The sequence below is a fragment of the Neopsephotus bourkii genome, unplaced genomic scaffold, assembly GCF_033783945.1.
Source record: "Neopsephotus bourkii isolate Nb327-2 ecotype Australia unplaced genomic scaffold, CSIRO-AGI_Nbou_v1 NB_1139, whole genome shotgun sequence".
NCBI classification, from domain to species: domain Eukaryota; kingdom Metazoa; phylum Chordata; class Aves; order Psittaciformes; family Psittacidae; genus Neopsephotus; species Neopsephotus bourkii.
In genome coordinates this window covers 1,582,736-1,600,720 of record NW_026901625.1, presented here as the reverse complement: position 1 = coordinate 1,600,720, position 17,985 = coordinate 1,582,736, and the positions used below count along the sequence as shown (strand labels likewise).

At 45.4% G+C, this 17,985-nt stretch overlaps 1 long non-coding RNA gene across 1 annotated transcript; it reads left to right on the top strand.

Annotated features, from left to right (window-relative positions):
* Positions 1–10,178: 10,178 nt before the first annotated feature.
* On the top strand, positions 10,179–16,454 carry LOC133217569 (uncharacterized). Its single transcript, XR_009726896.1, has 3 exons — positions 10,179–12,455; positions 13,826–14,011; positions 15,891–16,454. It is a non-coding gene; the product is annotated as an uncharacterized LOC133217569 (long non-coding RNA).
* Positions 16,455–17,985: the final 1,531 nt, after the last annotated feature.

Sequence of the window (17,985 nt, the reverse complement as noted above, 5' to 3'; positions counted from 1 at the left end):
GCTAATCCAAACTAATCCTGCTTTCTCTGGAATCACTCTCCAGCACCTCTCACCCATTGCCACATGGATGTCACGCCCCAGTAGGACAAACAGCAGCAAAACTCAAGTCAGCTGGGTGCATCCTCCACCTCATTCTGTGGACCAGGGGATGTTTTTCTTGCCTTTGAGTAACGCACCCTTACATTCCTGTCCTGCTGTCTTCAGTGTAATGAGGAGGATGTGCAGGTCACAAGGAAGATGCTTTATAAAACAATTACATCAACAGTCTGGACCATACTGAGCATTTCCTCAAAGCGAACAAACAATTTGCAGGTTGGACATGGCATGAATGCTAATCCCTGGAGATGGGAATTGGAGAGGGCTCTTCCCAGATGGCTTCTCTGCCACTGTGCTCGTTTCCTGGTGTTCATACACCTTCTCTTTGCGAAGCAAAAAGAAGAGGAGGAGGACTGGAGGCTGTGTTACTTCAACTCAGGGGAAGGTAATGAATGGGGAGTTGTGCAGGTTGCTGTAAATAACCTTCTTCCTACTCTTGAAGAAATTAGGTGTGCAGAAAGGCAGGTGTTGTGATGCAGGGTGCTTGTGCCATGTTGCACAGTCAGAAAGGTGCTGGTATAAAAGGTGGAGGCCTCTTGATCCTCCTTCTCTAATAGATGAATTCTGGAGAAGGACCATCAGAAAATACACTTTCATGAGCCCAGGGTTTCTTACTTTGTATGGTGGCTAAGATTTCTTATGTGGGAAGCATTATTTTAAGCAAGAAAGGCAGATTGGGAATGCAGGCACAGAAAAGCATGTCAAATGAGAAAAACTTTGATCAGAATTCAAATCCAAGTCAGCCTCTAGCTATCTGCTGAACAGCATGCATCCTCCTGGATGGCATTTTTTTTCCCCTTTTTAAGAACAGGAAGATGAAGAAAGCACTTGGTATGAGGGAGGTCAATAGACACACTGCATCTTACATTCAGCTTAATCTCATTTTCTTTGGCCTCAGTGATTTACTTCTCCAGGTTTGGTGGACCCTCAAGAAACGTTTTATCCTTTCCTTTCAGGTGATGTGGTGTTAGGAGGACTTTCCACCTTGTGGCCTAATTATGGAAGGATTCATTTCTGAGAGGGCTGCCTGGGCTGCTTTTATGCTGCTTCCCTTTTCTCAGCTCTCAAACCAGGCCCCTTGCAAGGCCTTCTTTATAAAAGGCTAAAATCACCCTTGAAGAGCTACTCCCTCTGGTGTTGTTTAATCCCAGGCATCCGCACTGCTGCTGCCAGGAGCTCAGCAGCTCCTGATGTCCCACTGGAGGTGAGCTGGGAATGGCTGCATCCACAGCATGCTTCTGGAATAAACCCACATTGGAAATAACTCCAGAAGCTGCCTTGAACGTGTTGAAAAAAAGCAGTTTAACACAGACCATAGATTTCAAATGTAATCACCTTGATGGGGGAGATAAGCTTGTGTCTTACATTTTGACATGAAGTTACATTGTGCTGTGACAATTATTCTATTTCAATGAAGGGGGAAAAAGAATGTTTAAAATATGCTAAAAAATCAGCCTGTTCTGACACCATCTACAGTTCTGTGATATGTTAGAAACATATTGGTGTATAATCACAAGTGTGGCTGAATATATTTCATAAAAGCATGAAACCTAGCAAACTTTGTAAGACAGAGCAGTAAATAAGTCCTCAGTACCACTCCTTATAATAGCAACAGCTTGTCTCTGGAACAGCAACAGGAGCTGTACTCGTCTTTATATTTCTTTCATTGCAAGAACAAGAGAGCATCCAGGGAAATTGTCAGACAGCAGATATAAAACAAGCAAGAAGAGGTCATTTGTCACTGGCACAGGGTGCCCAGAGAAGCTGTGGCTGCCCCATCCCTGGCAGTGTTCAAGGTGGATGGGACTTGGAGCAAGCTGCTCTAGTGGAAGGTGTCCCTGTCCATGGCAGGGGTTGGAACTGGAGGAGCTTTAAGGTCTCCTCCAACCCAAACCACTCTGAGATTCTATGATGAAGGGCTACTGTGCTGGGTCAGGTTATTGTAATACAGACCCCAAAGCAGGAATTAGGCTGTATTTGAGTTTTGAGCTATTCCTTCAGCTGTGCAATACAGGAAGCAGTGAGGGGCTGTGGCCAGGGCTGCCTTGTGATGATGCATGGCCCACCTGCAAGCTGGCACTGGACCATACTCGTCATAGAGAGTACAGAGGATTGTAACAGGACACAGAGACTGTGTGGTGTAAGCTCTGCAAGCCCATTCGTTCAAAACATGCCTTAAAATGACGTGTTGCAATTAATTTTAACCAAGCTTATGAGAATAGGCTTCAGTGTTCATTGCAGACAGCCTGTCTCCAAAAAAAGTTCTTGCTGGCAAACTTGCTTATTTGAGACAAATGAAAAAAGGATGAAAGATGGGTGGAATTAGAAGTCACTCTTTTCTTTCTTTTAGAAAGAGAAGGGCTGTGTGTTGGCAGTGATTTGGATTCTTCAATTTTAGTGAACTCTTAGAAATAAAACAAAAGGAAAACTTTTCCTGTCCTCAAAAAGCAGTAACTGATGAAATGTAAGGTTCTGCATAAAAAGATACTTTGTGCAAACGGGCAACAACTGCTAAAAAATTATCACAGATTTCACTTCTATTACATAGTGATTTTAGGAGGAAAACCAAAAGAAATAGGATTTGATGGAAAAGGAGAGGTCTTGGCTCAATTTCTCTCTTCAAAAACTTAATATCCTGTCCTAGGATTCGTAACAGGATTGGATGTGATTGTCCTTGCAATTTAGTTTCTCCTGCAAATGGGGAAGGAAATGCTGCATCACAAACACAGAAACTCCCAAATCACTGACATTTCTCTTCAAATAGTCCTAGAAATGCTTCTGTCTGTAACAGTGTCATTCACCAAAGGCATATCCCTAGGATTTCCCAGAGAACCTGGTGATTTGATTCATCTTTTGCCCATTGGCAAATGAGAAATGGAGACTGTAAATGCTTTGCTTTAAGAACAGTGAATCAGTGTCAGGTAGGAGTGTAGCCTCAGACCTGCGCTCATGCTGTAACTGGAGGTTGCACTCCCACGTATAATACTGTCGAGGGCATAATTGAATTTGGCTTTTCCCTTGAGATCCTCTGCAGCCACAGATGTGCAGGAGAGCAATATGTCCCTTAAATAATCAGATTAAACAAGTCTTACGCCTCATGGTAGCACAAACGCTGCATGGGACAGGGAGGATTTATTCTACCCTTTGCAGAGCATGGTCTGAGTTGTCACATGCAACAGAGGGATGTATGTGGGGGGCTTGTTTTTCTCTTTAACACCGTGTATTCAGTATTGTTGATAACAAGATAGCACACTCCATCTGAAAGGGAACAGGCTGCTGCCTGATACAATCGGGGTATCAGCACAGCCTTGTTGTGTCTTCAGATTAGGCCAGTGATTTCTTTCTTTATTGCCAGTGGGGAATGGAAAAGTGCAGGTAGATGTGTGTGTGTACACCTGGTGGGGTTTGCTTTTACCTTCTGCCCTCCCTCTTGTGATTTCCACAGCGTGTAGAACAGGCTGTCCTCATGCTCAGGGATCTCATCCCCACTGCAGCGTGCCCATGCACAACCCCAACCCTTCAGCACTTGCTCAGCTTCAGGGCAGCAGATATCTCTCTAATGATGCCAAAGACAGAATTCACACACTTTGAGGTAATGATGTGCTTAAGTAGAGTACTGGAGAGGGGCTGTGTGCAGGTCACAGGGACCAGAGACCCCTGATGCCAGCATCGATGCTGGCTTTTCCTGCGTGGCTCAAAAATGGCTGAAATCACAACAGAAACAAGCTCCAGAGCAAGCTGCAGGAACTGCAGTTAACTCCTTTCCAAAGCCTTTCTATTAGAGGCTCATCAGCACAGCTGATAGAGAAACATTAAGAAGCACAGAGTGTCCAGAGGCTGCTGCCAATGAGAAATGTTCTCTCTGAAGTTGCGGTTTGAACATCAGGGACTCCTCCCGTGCTGCTCTTACTAACATCAGAACTCAAGGAGCCTTCTCCTGTCTCCAGGAAAACATCCAGCAAAGTACTGAGGCTGCAGACTCGCAGGCGAATCGATAGGCTTTGGTTTTAGCAAAAATATGCTGTGATCAATATTTAAACAGGATCCAAATATACCTCTTTCTTTCCAGCTGCCTGCCGAAGATGTAACGGGGAGCAGGGGAGGGCAGCTCTTCTCCGAGTGTTATTAGTGATGACCTCCAGTCTGAACGAGCCTTTCCATGCCAGGGGCTGCTCAGCAGCAAGACCCTGGCACCGTGAGCCTGTTCTGCTGGAGGCTGGAACTGGGATCACATTGATGCCTGAAAAATCCCTCTCTGTTTGCAGGAGCATAGGAATCACGATGAGACTCAGGGTGCTGGGGGGTGTCTCAGGCTCAGTGGCTGGTGGGGATCTGCTTCAAAGGTGAAGGCCAGTGGAAAGGGTCTCCAGGAGAGATCTTCAGTCCATCTGGAGGCCAGAAAACGCTGAGGGAAAACTTCCTTTTCCCCAGAAGATCCTAGGAGTGAGCATGGCTTGAGTGGAGTTCAGGGGCTGTGGAACAGCAGCCGTCAGACCCAGCTGTGAGTTGTTTTGTTCTCCCTCTGGGTACCAGCCAAGACGGTCACCAAAGATGTCACTTCTTCCAGTGTTTGATTTAGCCCTTTTGCTGGCTAAGGTCAAGCATGAAAACAAACCAAAATACTTCCAGGCAATGTGGGATTGTTTTTTATTTACTTACTTTTCTGCCACCTGATTCTGGCCAGTTCAGCTTGTTTTTAACTTGGTGGGATATTGCTTCACTTCCCAGCTACCTTAAATCAGTTTCTCTGATTGTATCTTGGACAACTGAACAGAAACCTTAGGCTGGCAGTTTCTTCTTGCTGACTTTGGTCATTTTTATCATGTTTCAGGCCTTTCTTTCTAAGGGGAAGTTCTGGCTGAATTGCTTTCAAAGCAATATTCATCCTTAAATTCGTCATAAAACATTAAGGAGAATTTAGGTAATCAAATCCAAATCCTCATCTCTTTAGAGATGCATAGAATCTATATTGTGTGATTACTTCTCTTTTCAGAGGGGCTGTCATCATTTGATTAGCTCAGATTAAGGCTGATCCTGTGATGCCAGTGGGTGAAGATGTCCTGCTCTGCACCATCCATCTTCAGGCACCCAACCAGTGCGAGGATCAGGAGGGAAGGAACACTTTGCCAGAAGGTACAACCATGTGTAATTGGATAATACAATAGGGATGGGGGAAAAAGGGGGTGAATATAAAGGGGAAAGATCTCACACTAAAGCCCAATAGCTTGTCAAAGAGCCTCCCAGGGGAAACAGAGACAGTTCTGTCAATCTTGAGTAATTTAATATGGGACTGATCAAAGCAGCAGATACTGAACAGAGTGAACAATAATGTGTTTGCTAAGAAAGAACTGGTGACCTGTAGGTATTTCCCCAAGAGGAAGGGATGGGGCTGCACCACAAGCTCTGCACCCGGCTCTGCTGACGCCTCTGTGCACTGTCTTGGTCAAGTGCTCTGGGTCTGAACATTTGTCAGATAAGGACAGTAATACCTACAGCAAGGGTGGTGGTAATGAATGAAAGTTTCATCTGAAGTGCTAAATAAATGCATAGTTTTGTAACAGGTAAGATGGAAGTTTGATGTTAGCACTGCACCACAGGCTATTTCAACTTCATATCCCTTCCTGGCTTATCAGGGCCAGTTAGTAGCACTGCTAGGGCTTGAATTCTCAACCATTGGAGAAGTGGAGTAAATGTGGCTAAGTACTGGAATAAAACTTAATTGCATTATAACTTTGGAACAAGAAGAAAAGCATTCATTTGCTTTTAGACACTGACACAGATGGTTATTTTTCGTTATAATAATAATACAAATAATTCCCTTACTCTACCCCACTTCTTTTATTTAGATTGGAAAGAAACAGATTGGTCAAATTAAATCAGTGTAGCCTGAAGATTTCCTTACTATTTATTAAGATTTTAGGGCAAGAGACATTTAGAACAAAAGCTTGATTATGGGTTTAAACCTTCTTGCATAAAACCTGACCTTTTCCCATGGGGCTGCTCTCCAGTAGCTTCTGAGCTCCTGATAGAGATCTACAGCTGCAACAGTAAAAGCTGGGTTTGGAGAGAAGGAATCCAGGCTGGGGCTTAACGCACCGATGGGAGCACACTCACTGCTGCAGCTTTAAAAGGACTTGCAGAGGTTTCCTTGAGTTTTATGGCTGGTGAAGGGGAAGGCAATGGAAAAAATAGGCTGGAATCGGAATAAGTAGGCATGGGAATAATTTCCTGTGTCTGTCAGACAATTGTGTGAGATTTTTAATAGCTTCTTTTAATAAATGATAGTGTGGAAGCTGCTCAGACAGGCTGCAGACCTGGTACCATGCTGGGGAGAGTCACAAATGTGGCTTCTTGGTGTGACCACATTGTTGGCTTCATTATTACTGTTACCATGAGTAAGTAATGATAGTAAATAACAGCAAGATGAGTGCAGTGCAAATTAGAATCATAGAATGGTTTGGGTCTTCATTAGAAAGAGCGATCATTGCTGCGTCATCTGCATTTCCCCATGGTACAAGCAAAGTGAAACTCTTGACTTTAAAGTGTGTATAAGTTGTTTATCTTGAACTTGTTCAGGCCTTTGTTTTATATCTCCAGGTTACTGGAGAAAGGGGCAAGGAGGAGAGTTTGCCAGGCTGTGGGCATCTTAATGTCTTTGCATGCAGAATATAATGTTCTTATGCAGAAAATACTGAGGGATGAACTGGGAGAGGAAGCAATTAAATTCCTTCATATCTGCAAAGTGAGAGGGATTCTTTGTGCCCATTTTCATTTCCAGGGCTTTTTGCCTGCCACAGCATCCTCGCTAACCCTCCTCTGTGCCTATTTCTCCTGCAGATGGTAATGCCACAGGAGCCTTTCCCTCTATTTTAAGAACCAGAAATGTGACTAGCCAATACGATACCATGAAATGAGCCCTCACAGGTTATTCCTGATGCTTCCTTCCCTTTCCTCACCCTGACTGCAACATTCGGTGTAGATTGTATCACACAATTGATTTTATTTCTCTTTCCCTTGGCCATCCTTGGCCTTCCAGTGCCTTCTGTTCTTAACTTTCCTCTATCAAAAAAGAAAGTGCAGTCTCAAAGGGGAAAGAAGATGGGGGGTTAATCCCACTGCAGCATGGCAGTTATCCCCTCCATGGATGCTGTCCTGAGACGGCTGCAGTTGTGTTTGAGGACTGTAGCTGAGCTCGTCAGAGCACCAGGGGGGGATGGTTTTTCCCTCTCCAGTTTCCACGCTTAAATCCTTTGTTGCTTTAGCTGTGCCCACATGCAGTTGAACACCTGAAAGGGTATGATACTTGCATTGAATCAATACTATGATTTATGCATAAAAGCCCAGAAACCCTGCAAAACAATTGTGCAAGTAATTTTTCATGAACCAGACTTAAAGCGCTTGCCAACAGGCTAAATTACCTTCTTGTTAAGTGTTGTATTTTGTTCTTCCCTCTTTCTTCTCCTCCGTGTATGCCTTAATATTGATAAGTGTTCTCTAGCATGAGAGAACATTTGCATTTTTTGCTAAACATCATGCGGTTGAATACATCAAAGGATCCTTTTGTTCTTTGCCTATTTGTATTCTCTCAAATTCAGGACTTGATTTCAGAGATAACTGCATGCGTTGTGGCTGGAGGTTCTGTACTCGGGCTTGTTAGTAAGGCTCAACCCTTAGTAGCCTCCAAGCAGTTCTCTTAAACACACAACGTACCGAGGAAAGCCTTTCTCTGTGATATTTGAGGAAGATGTTTGAGGTTCCCTTTGGATTCTGTGCTGTACAGAGCTGACTCAGTGGCTTCCCTGCCTGTGGTTAGACTTCAAGTAGCTGCTGCAAATCAACTTAGTGATATTAATAATTTCTCTCCTCCCTTGTGTGGCTGCTTACAGATCTTGACTGTTCTTTGGTTTTAAGAATTCCAGTGCCTTTCAGTCCCATTGTCTTCCCCGTGGTTTTGGTGCCTACCTTTGCTTGCCATTCTTGATTTTAGAGACAGAAAGCAGGAGTTCTGTGTGTGGATGCTCCATTGGATGTGAGATGGGCTGTGGGTGGGTTTCAGGCTCCGGTCCTCTAAGACATCTCTGGGGCTCCAACACCATCAGGAATATGGACGTGGTGACATGGGGGCACAGGCACCCTCCCACTGATGGCAAGAGGCTGAGCCTGAGCATGGCGCTTCCTGTTGCTGATTCAGTGGTGACTTCTGCAGTGCAGGGGTTCCCATGCTGTGCTCCTGAATGGGAGAGGGCTGGGAAGTATGTAACAGGAAACATAATCCACCTTTTTTCTGCATTGCACTTTGCCAAAGCAGATGAAAACAGGTTAAGATTAATGCTCTACATATGAACATCAGCCAAATGAGACAGTTGAATTCTTTGCCTGGTTGTCTCTGTCCAGCAGCTTTAATCGTAGGATCGTGGAATGATTTGGGTTGGAAAGGACCTTAAGATCATCCAGTTCCAACGCCCTGCCACAGGCAGGAACACAGAATAAGACTTTAAGAATCTTGTCTGTCAGGAGCAAATTGCCAACGTGACATCAAAGCTCCCCAGCTTAGTTAATGTTTATTTAAATGACCACTTTCTCCTGGCAGATAAAAGGTTGAACTGTTATGTTGCCACTGCTGTGTTTTAAAGTCCTCAGATATGAAGGTGCCTGAAGCCAGCATTTGAGTCTCGTTATGTTATGACATTTTTTCCCCCTGCATAATTTGAATAACACTCTGTTTAACTCAGCGGCAGGAGGGATATGGGGGTTTCCTTTATACTTTAGAAAGTGAAGTGAGTTCTATAAAACCCTCCAGTCTTCAACAAGACAAAAGCAAGGTTCTGGTGTGGGGAGCAGAGTGCTCATTTTCCCTAAACACCTTTGAGTGTTACTGGAAATTATCACCCAGGGTTTGTATTTACTGCAGTGATTAGTATAGCATAAGCACTCAGACAGAGGCAAGTGGCCAGCACAAAGGGGGTTTGAATGACATGCACACCTTTCCATTAGGGGAGAGATTGATAGCTACCTGCTCTCAGATTGCCACCTCTGAAGGGATCATTACCAGCAATTAGCCTTCCCTGCCTAGCACAGGCCACAGGGTTTCAGCTGGTTGTTTTTCATCCAAGCTTACATTTCACTCCTTAAAGTAAAGCAGATATTTAAGGGGAGGCAATCCTGTCCTGGCTTGATTTAAAGGCTTGAAGTAAATCCCTTTCAGGCATCCCTATTCTGCGCTGCTCCTCATCCACTGACCTGCACTGGGAAGTATGGTGGGGCATGTTGCACGCACACACACACATACCCGGCAAAGCTCCCATTAGCTTCCATTGGCATCATTTTGCATCCAGCCCTCAATGTTGTGGGTTGAGTGTTCAGCACACCCCAGCCTCCTCTCTCACCCCACATTTCAAAAGAGAATCATCCTCACAAAGTCCAAATCTCATTGGGAGCCAGATGGTTTTTATGTTCCTTAAGACAACATAATCCTAAGACATGGCAGTGTTCAAGGGCAGGTTGGACACAGAGGCTTGGAGCAAGCTGCTCCAGTGGAAGGGGTCCCTGCCTGTGGCAGGGGTTGGAGCTGGATGAGCTTTAAGGTCCCTTCCAACCCAAACCACTCTGTGATTCTATCATCACTTTTAAAATGAAATTTCTTGGGCACTACAGATTTTTTCTAGCACCCTCCTCCTACCTTCACCATGAAGCATTCCCGCCTCCCTGATCATATGCAGGTTGAAATGAAAGTCAGGTTTGATTCAAGCTGTCTTAAATCCTACTTTTTACTGCTCCTCTGGGTACGTTATTGAAACTCCAGACACTCTTCTCCATTTAAGGAGTTAATGAGAGTCATTTTAAACCCTTGTAACATATCTGCTATTCAGAAACATATTTCCAAGCTCTCTGAAGCAGCTTTGCTCTGTAACACAATTTTAGGCAGCAGTTTAACACACTGTTTTGCTGAATGACTTCACTCCATATTCTGGTATCCTGTGTTCTGCTTTGCCTCTGTGTGAAAAGGCGTACCTCAGAGTTCACATGGTCCTTGAGAAGGTCGCTCCAGCCTTTGGCCACATCAGAGGTTGTTCGCTGGTCAGTATCCAGTGATTCAGTTTAATTTTGTGTAACCTCGTGGCTATCTGCTGCCTTGTGTTTTCTCCTACAAAGGCCAAGTCTGTTCTGTTTTCCTCAAAACCCTGACACCCTTTACCACTGATGTTGATTCCAGATAAAGCCTATTCCATATTTCATAACTCTCCCCTTGCGCTGCAGCCTTCCAGATGTTGCACCGGTTCCATGCTTGGCTGCAGGCGAGGAGCAGCTGGGCTAAGCTGCTGCTCCCATGGTGTTGTCCAGTTCCTTCCTTAATGTCAACATTATCCCAAAACCGTGTAAACGTGTCAGGAGAAAAAACCCCATGAAGTTTTACAGTAGTTTTTCAGCTGCTTTCGCACCAAGCCTCGCCTCCAAAGTTGCACAGTACTCCCGGCAATCACAGAAGTCAGGGCAAGCTGTATTTAATTTAATTAATTAATCCATCACTATAAAAGTTTGAAGAGAAATGGAGGTATGTATAAAAAAATATGGAAGCTAATAATTTCTGAGTTATGGCATAAAACCAGCAGCAGTTCCTCTCCGAATACGATTTGCAGACAGGGTGTGGGGTAGCAGACGCAAGAGCCCTAAAGCCATAAAATAAGGTTGCTCACTGGCAGGACCATGCTTTGCTCTGACAGCAGTTCACATTTTCTTTAGCACACAGAAATCAGTGTCACAGGGAGCTGCAGCCACCAAAAAGCTGGTCCAGAGCTGCCAGAGCATCCCTGCAGTGCAGAGGGCGCAGAGGCTGTCTCGAGGGCATGTGTTGAAGGAGCGATATGAAGTGATCACTCTGATGGGAGAGTTTTCTGTCCCTTCCACTGACACGTTGTGTTAGCTTAGGCAGTGGAATTATGCCTCTGTGTGTTTATTATTGTGACTTGCATGCCTGACCTCAGCTGGGCAAGTGTTGAGGGGAAATCAGCATTTTAAATCTTAAGAACAGGAGCAGCTTTCCAATGTTTAGTGATGGGGAGGTTGCAATGGACTCGGAGTTTATAGGCTGGGTCTCAAAAGGCTCAGATGCTGCACCAGACCCTTAGTTGTTTATCAGGACCCCATGTGAGCCTGACCATCAAGCTAGACTCTCACCTTCACCAGGGTTTTGATAAGATTTCCAGAACTTCCTCCTGGGGTCAGCCCCTACATGTGCAGAAAGAGCCTTTCTCACCTTCCTTGGGGTTTTCATTTCCATTTCATTCCCTGAGCTTGGGAAGTGTTAGAAGCTGAACAAAGTGAGAATTATTTTTAGCCAAATTAAGCTGAGCCTTGCAGCAGAGCTGGGTTCAGAGCGTGGAGGTCCCTCATCTGTTTATGTGCTCTCCTAAGCCACTGGCTCAGAACAAAAGAGGTCAGCAGCCATCATTTCCTTGACCTCAGAATTGCTAAACTCTTCTCGCTTCTGCCGCTCTCTTGCTGGCTCCAGAAAAAATAGGAAGGTTTTGTACTAAATCCTTTGCAGGGCAAGAAAGAAATCTGTCCCCTGGGGAGAGGAGGCAGCAAAGGAGAAAATAAACTCTCAGATTAAATTTTAAAAGCGCTTTATTAACACTTTTTTCTCTTTAAGCCTTAGTTCCCCCATGAACATCCACATCGCAAAACCTTCCTCTTCCTTAATAGCACTCTCATTTAAACCACAGTAAAAGGAGAAACGTTGAGGGAGGAATGAAAGTGTCTCCCATTCCCACTTAACCCCTTACACAACTGCTCTGGAAACAACAAACACCCGATTTCAGTGGTGGTTTTTCATCCTCATGGGCAGAGCTTCATTTGCAACTGCACATACCCTAAAATCACTGCGCTACACACGCTGAAGGGGAACTTCTTTCCAAAGACACCAGCTTGGGCTCCACTGGGGAGCATGATGCTGAGCACAGTGGAACTCTGTCTGCTTGGCAGCCCCCCAGCAGTAGTGACTGTCATGGGTGTGCCAGGCTGTCCTTGCAGCCTTTGGTAACTTCCCGGGGAAGAACAACATTGAACACAAAGGCATTCACAGGTACAGAGGAGCTAATTGCCTGTGGACCCAGGTGAGTCCCAAGCCTTTAACCAGTGCAAATGAGCTCCCCCTTCTTTTCCTCCTGGCAAGTCACTGGCACTAAGTACCTTCAGGTATTTACATGGTGCTGATAGGTTGTTCTGGACTGGCTTTGCAGGCAGGGCAGACACCTGAGCAGATGGTGGTTATCCCAGCACAGAGCCCTTCCATCGCCCTCTGCTCTGGGTACCCAAGCGGAAGCAAACCTCATTGTGTGATGTACAGTTCATCTCTGTTTGTAAGTGAAGGTTATAATTTTGTTTCTCCTCCTCTGTGCTTGCACCCTGCAGGGAAAATCCACCTGTTCTTCCAGTGGCGTTGGGGTGTGCACCTGGATTCAGCCCCTTTTGCTGGGGAAAGCCTGAGTTCCATTGGAGTCTGCTGGTGGGTGACAACCACATCCATCTCGGTGTCACTAAGGAATGCTGTTTGTTTGAGGTGAGAGGCAGCCTTGCCGGGCCACAGCCATCAACAGCACTGATGATGCAGGCCTTGCCTGCAGTGTTGTCCAGTGGAGCAGTTTTCCAAACACAGCCCCCTGACACTGGCCCATTCCTAAGCAACAGCTCTCTCCAGTCTTCAGAGCATCATGCAACGTGTGTTTATTTATCCTTTCATTTCCATAGGCAGTGTGTACCCTACACACTTCATTGACAGTGATTAATGTCTTTCACAGTTTGATTCCACAGCAATTGCCTACGCCAAAAGGCTCAATGTATTTCCTTAAACAAATCAAGCTTAATAAATATTCATGTGCAGTGTCCTCGCTGTACATTAAGCCTGGATCTCTGTGGCTAATGATTTGAATGGCTGATAAAATTGTATTTAAATATTTTATGCAGAAAGAGAGCTGTCACTATGACAGCAAGTACACAAGTCACTGAGTGCAGGTACGCTCCAAATGGTCACACGTTGGCACTGCACTGCCAAAATCCTCTCTTAAAGTCCCTAGCCCTCCCAATGCTGTCCCTTCCTCCCTTCTTCTCTCCTTTCCCTCCATCAGTTGTTAAAGCTAGCAAAGAAACCTGCAGTGGAGCAAGAAGCTGACATGGCCACAGCTTTCTCAGGGATCCTGCTCCCCTTTCCTGTCCCAGTCTCTCCTTTCAGCTCATAGTGAGTCCTGGAATCAGTATTTTCTTATCAGAAGACTGGCATTAACATGGGGGAGGTTCTCTGTGGCTTTGCCCTTTTTACCTTCCCTTCCATGATGTCTGGAAAACAGCCGTTTGACAGGGCTGGGGGACTGGCTTGAATCACACTGACAGCTCTGCACTCACTGGCCAGAGCACCTTGCAGAGCTACTGCACGTGCAGTGGGGGTTTGTCCCTGAGCAGAGCTGGGGGGATGCTGAGTTGGTTTCCTTCCCAGTTACGTTAGGTTTTGAAGGTATCATCCTCACTAATGCACCAGCACCCATGGGTGGGAGCCAGGGCAGTGCAGGCTGGCTGTGCCAATGCCCTTAACTGGAGGATGACTGGCCCAAACTGGGGATGCTGTAATGCAGCCTGCCTAGCACTAAAGCAGATGTGTGTGGAGTACATACCAAAGCAGTGCCATATGCCAGGACTGGTCCTTGAGCTACAGTCATGCTGCGCTTCTTTCTTACAGGTTTTCATGGCCAATGAATTTGCAATGAACCTGAGCAGAGGAGGAGAAACGCTGGGTTTAATTCAGGATAACCAAGTACCACTGTGGGAAGCACAGGCTACCCTTGGTTGAGCTTTTCTCTGCTTCGGGAACCCCCAGGCAGCTTTCAGTGTGAGCTTCGGGGAGATGCCAGCTGGGAGAGGTGAGGTAAGTGCATATTTCTTGGGATATATCACCTGGCACGGAATTTCAAAGGCTTAAATCCTTCTTGGCTCTGAGGTACAGGCTTAGCTGCAGCTTTGTGACTAGTCCTTGATATCCTAAAAACACACGACGAGCCTTTTAAATGAATCTAAGCACAGGCCACATCCATCAGTGTGTTGGAACAGGAAACATACAGCAATGCACTCATGTTATCACTAAGATGTGCTTATCGAAGTACCCTGCACTGTGCAATCCCTCCTTCCCTCCACCTTTAATTTCAGATCCATGTTGAGGATTTTCCCCTCTGTGATATATTAATTTCAACTATTGACTCACTAGACTCTGTGATTGATAGAACTCAAACATTTTAGTCTTATTACATCCTCTGTACTTTAATTAACTTCAGCACGTTCATCAACTTGAATGCTGAGATGTGGAGCAGCAAAGTAAATGAAAGGGAGATGGAAAAATAGCTCTGGATGTTATCTCCCCATGTGTAGAGCTCCTGCTCCCAAGCCAGACACATTCAGAAGCTATGGTTTTGAACTGAAACCTGTGCATGGGACATCTGGTACCAGGTTGCTTCATTTAAATGGAGGTGTTCAGACTGCACAGGAGTTTTATCAAGTTATGGGAAAGAATGACTGTTTAAAAGAGTGATGATTCAAAGGAAGGGTCCAAGCTGGAGGGAATTCAGTGCAGGGCTGTGGCTTCAGTGTGTAAATTCATTTGTACACCTCATGTACCAAAATTGAGTATTGCTGAGCTCAACAACTAATGGGAAAAGCAGAATCAAGCTGATGTCCTCAGCAGCCAGTGTCTTACCTTTATAATCACCATCAAAACTAAATGCAGGTCACTCCACAGCCTTGGAATAACATCTACTCAGGGGAAATAGGTTTTAATATTCTGAGATTGCCTTGTGTCCTGGCAATCTTCCTCAATTCCATTATCATACCTTTGTGTATTCCTCCTAGCTGTATAAATATGCAATCAGCATTTAAAGTCTTGCTAAACTTTTAACTTTGATGATAAGGTTGTGATTCCAGTATCAAGATGAAGAGCTAAACACGTTGGGCTGGTACAGCAAATACTTCCAGCAGGTGATTCATCTCTCTCTTTGGGGGATCCACTGGGTTCATTACTTGCTGTACCTGGTTCAGTAGATGGCACATTTGATTAAATAAATTATGTATTTTCTAAATGAGTGGTTCATTTTTCTATTGGATAATTTACCCACTGCTGGGGAGCTGTGCTCTGTTCATCATGCAGGGCATCTATTAGATTTTCAGTGATACATAAGTATCATACCTGCCTGAATGGCTCATATATCCATGATATTATCAAATTCTGCACTGAGAAGCACTTTATATGCAAAACGTGATGTGAAACATGTCCAATATGTTATGCAGATAGAACTGTACTTGCCTGAACTTGCAAAATGCACAAACATGAAACTATTACTTGCAATTTCTTTCAATTTTAGCAGCCCTTGTATACATGCAGTACTTAGTAATGTCTTTACAGTACCCTCTGTTCCTCACGCACCGTGCACCAGGGAGATGCTTCACCCATTGCTGAAACGCAGCAGGGTGTGAGGCAGCAGATGATGGGGCACACACAGATCCTGCAGCCTCTGTAGGGGTGGGATGTGACAGCTGCTCCTACAAGGATCCCTCACCCAGCCCAGCAGTGCTGTTGCTGCCACACTTCCTTTCACGAAGCACATTCTTCATCCTGACACGATGCACAGCTCCATAAAAACAAGAGAGTTGCGTGCAATCCATAGGGACTGGATCAGGCAGAAATTCATGGTGTGATGTTCCATCAGACCCTTCCGTTTGATTCCCAGTCATAACTCTTCTTCCTCCAGATGCGCCAGCTCCTGATCCCAACTGCTCACAGCATATCTTAACTCTGGAAGACGTGCTGGTTGCTGGACTGCGCCCACAGCCCTTCCTCCCCAGTGCCCAGGCATTTGGTAGGTACAGAAGAACCCCCAAAAGCAGAAGTATAACGATAAAAAGGGGAAAATATTAGAGGAGGCCAGAGGCAGAGTTCTGATTTCCTCCACTTGCCTTGCAGAGGCCAGTGTGTATTTTGAATGAAGTTTACTGTTCCCTAACCCATGGAACAGCCTCCCTGATGCTGCTGGCTTCAGAGCCACCTAAAGCTGTATCTGTCCCCCAGAATGGGGCACAGTGCTCTTTGGTAGCATGCAGCAATGCCAGACTCCAGTGAGGACAGAGAGTGAGCCATCCCCAGCCCTGTGGGTGTTTGGGATGGCAGTTAGATGCACAGGGAGATTGCCTGCACTGGAATTTGGCCAGGACACTGGGATGAGCCAAACAAGCATCTCCTTGGGACAACCGCTTCCAATTTGGTTTGCTCTGCTGTAGGCAACTCTACCCAGCCCAGTAACAACATCTCTCCAACTTGCAGCTGTGTAAATCATTCTGCCTTTAATTACTGCAATGTGGTATTACATACATACAGCATAGAGTAATCTCCAACAAATGGAACCTTGCCCTGAAATTAATACTTAATCTCCTGTTTGGCTGCTTTTTTTTTGCTCGCTGAATGCTGTGACCTTGTAGTTCATACTATTCGTGGGGCTCTGCTCCATATTAGAAGCTGTTTGCAGGAGCAGAAATTGTGTGAGAAACCTGGAATTTTATAGCAGCAAGATTTAATTTAGATAGCAGGGGCTGATCATTGAGACGTCTTTTGTACCACACTAAACTTCCCACATTAACAACTAACAAGCAGGCAGCAGCCTTGGAGTAAAATGAACACATGGCACACCAGGAAGCTGCTCCAGCAGACACGGTGGCACCTGGATTGTGCTTCCCACCAGAGCCCTGTGTGTTCCTCACCCAAAGGGGGCAGTTCCTATGGTCCCCATGGTCTTGGGAGACCCTCTGCCATGGGAAGTGGGGTGGCTGCCAGCACAGACAACACAGGGCAGGGACCAGGGCTCCATCCCCTGCTGCCACCCAGTTCTCATGCAATTCCCAGTGAGTCAATCTCATGCCATCACCTTTAGCAAAGAGGGGAACCATCCTTCTCACTTCCGCAGCCTTTGACTGTCTGGCTTTTTTTAGCATGTTAATTTATGGGAACAAAGAGTGTCTTTCCCTATGTGTATTGAGAGCATCTGGCACCAATTATGAATCAGGCTTCGAAGAGCTTAAACACTATAAATGTGAACCAAAACTGCCAAAATCACTTGTTTTTTTCTCTCTATGCAGCTGGGTGCATTTCTGCCATCTTGTTATCAGAAATGACCTTGGCTTTGACTTTGTGATTTACTTGCCATAAATTGAGTGGGTGCAAAAGTGAAGCTGACTCCTTTAATACTGCCATATGAAATGTTCAGCTCTGCTTAGGGAAGACTTGCCCAGCCTTCTCCCACTCTGTTTGCCTGGCAGGCTGAAGCTGCCAGTGTTCCAGATAGCTTTAACTTCAGACCTGTTGTAACTGTTCCCCGAGTTTAACCAAACTTCTTTTACTTTTCTTAATCTTGGTAATCAATAAAATGCAATTGATTTTTACAAGCATAAATCATAAGTGTCTCTTAGTTCTCAGAGAGTGCATTCAGTCTTGGTAATGAGACTGAGTGATCTACTCTTTGTTTTGCTATATGGGCTGTTTGTCATGTTGAAGAGGCTGCTGCGAGCGACTCCACTTTGAAGAGAGATTTATTTTTATAAACCAGTATTCCTTTTCTTGCAAAAAGATATCCCCTCCCCCCAGTCCTGGTGGTATCATTTAATTTCATGTTTAAGCACACAACCTTGGGGTGCCTGTCCCTCCTCCATGCTATGGCTGGATCAGGGTTTCTTAGGAGCCCCCAAGACAAGAGGGACATGGACCTGCTTGAGCGAGTCCAAGGAGATGCTGCGAGGGCTGGAGCAGCTCTGCTCTGGAGCCAGGCTGAGAGAGCTGGGCTGGGGCAGCCTGGAGAAGAGAAGGCT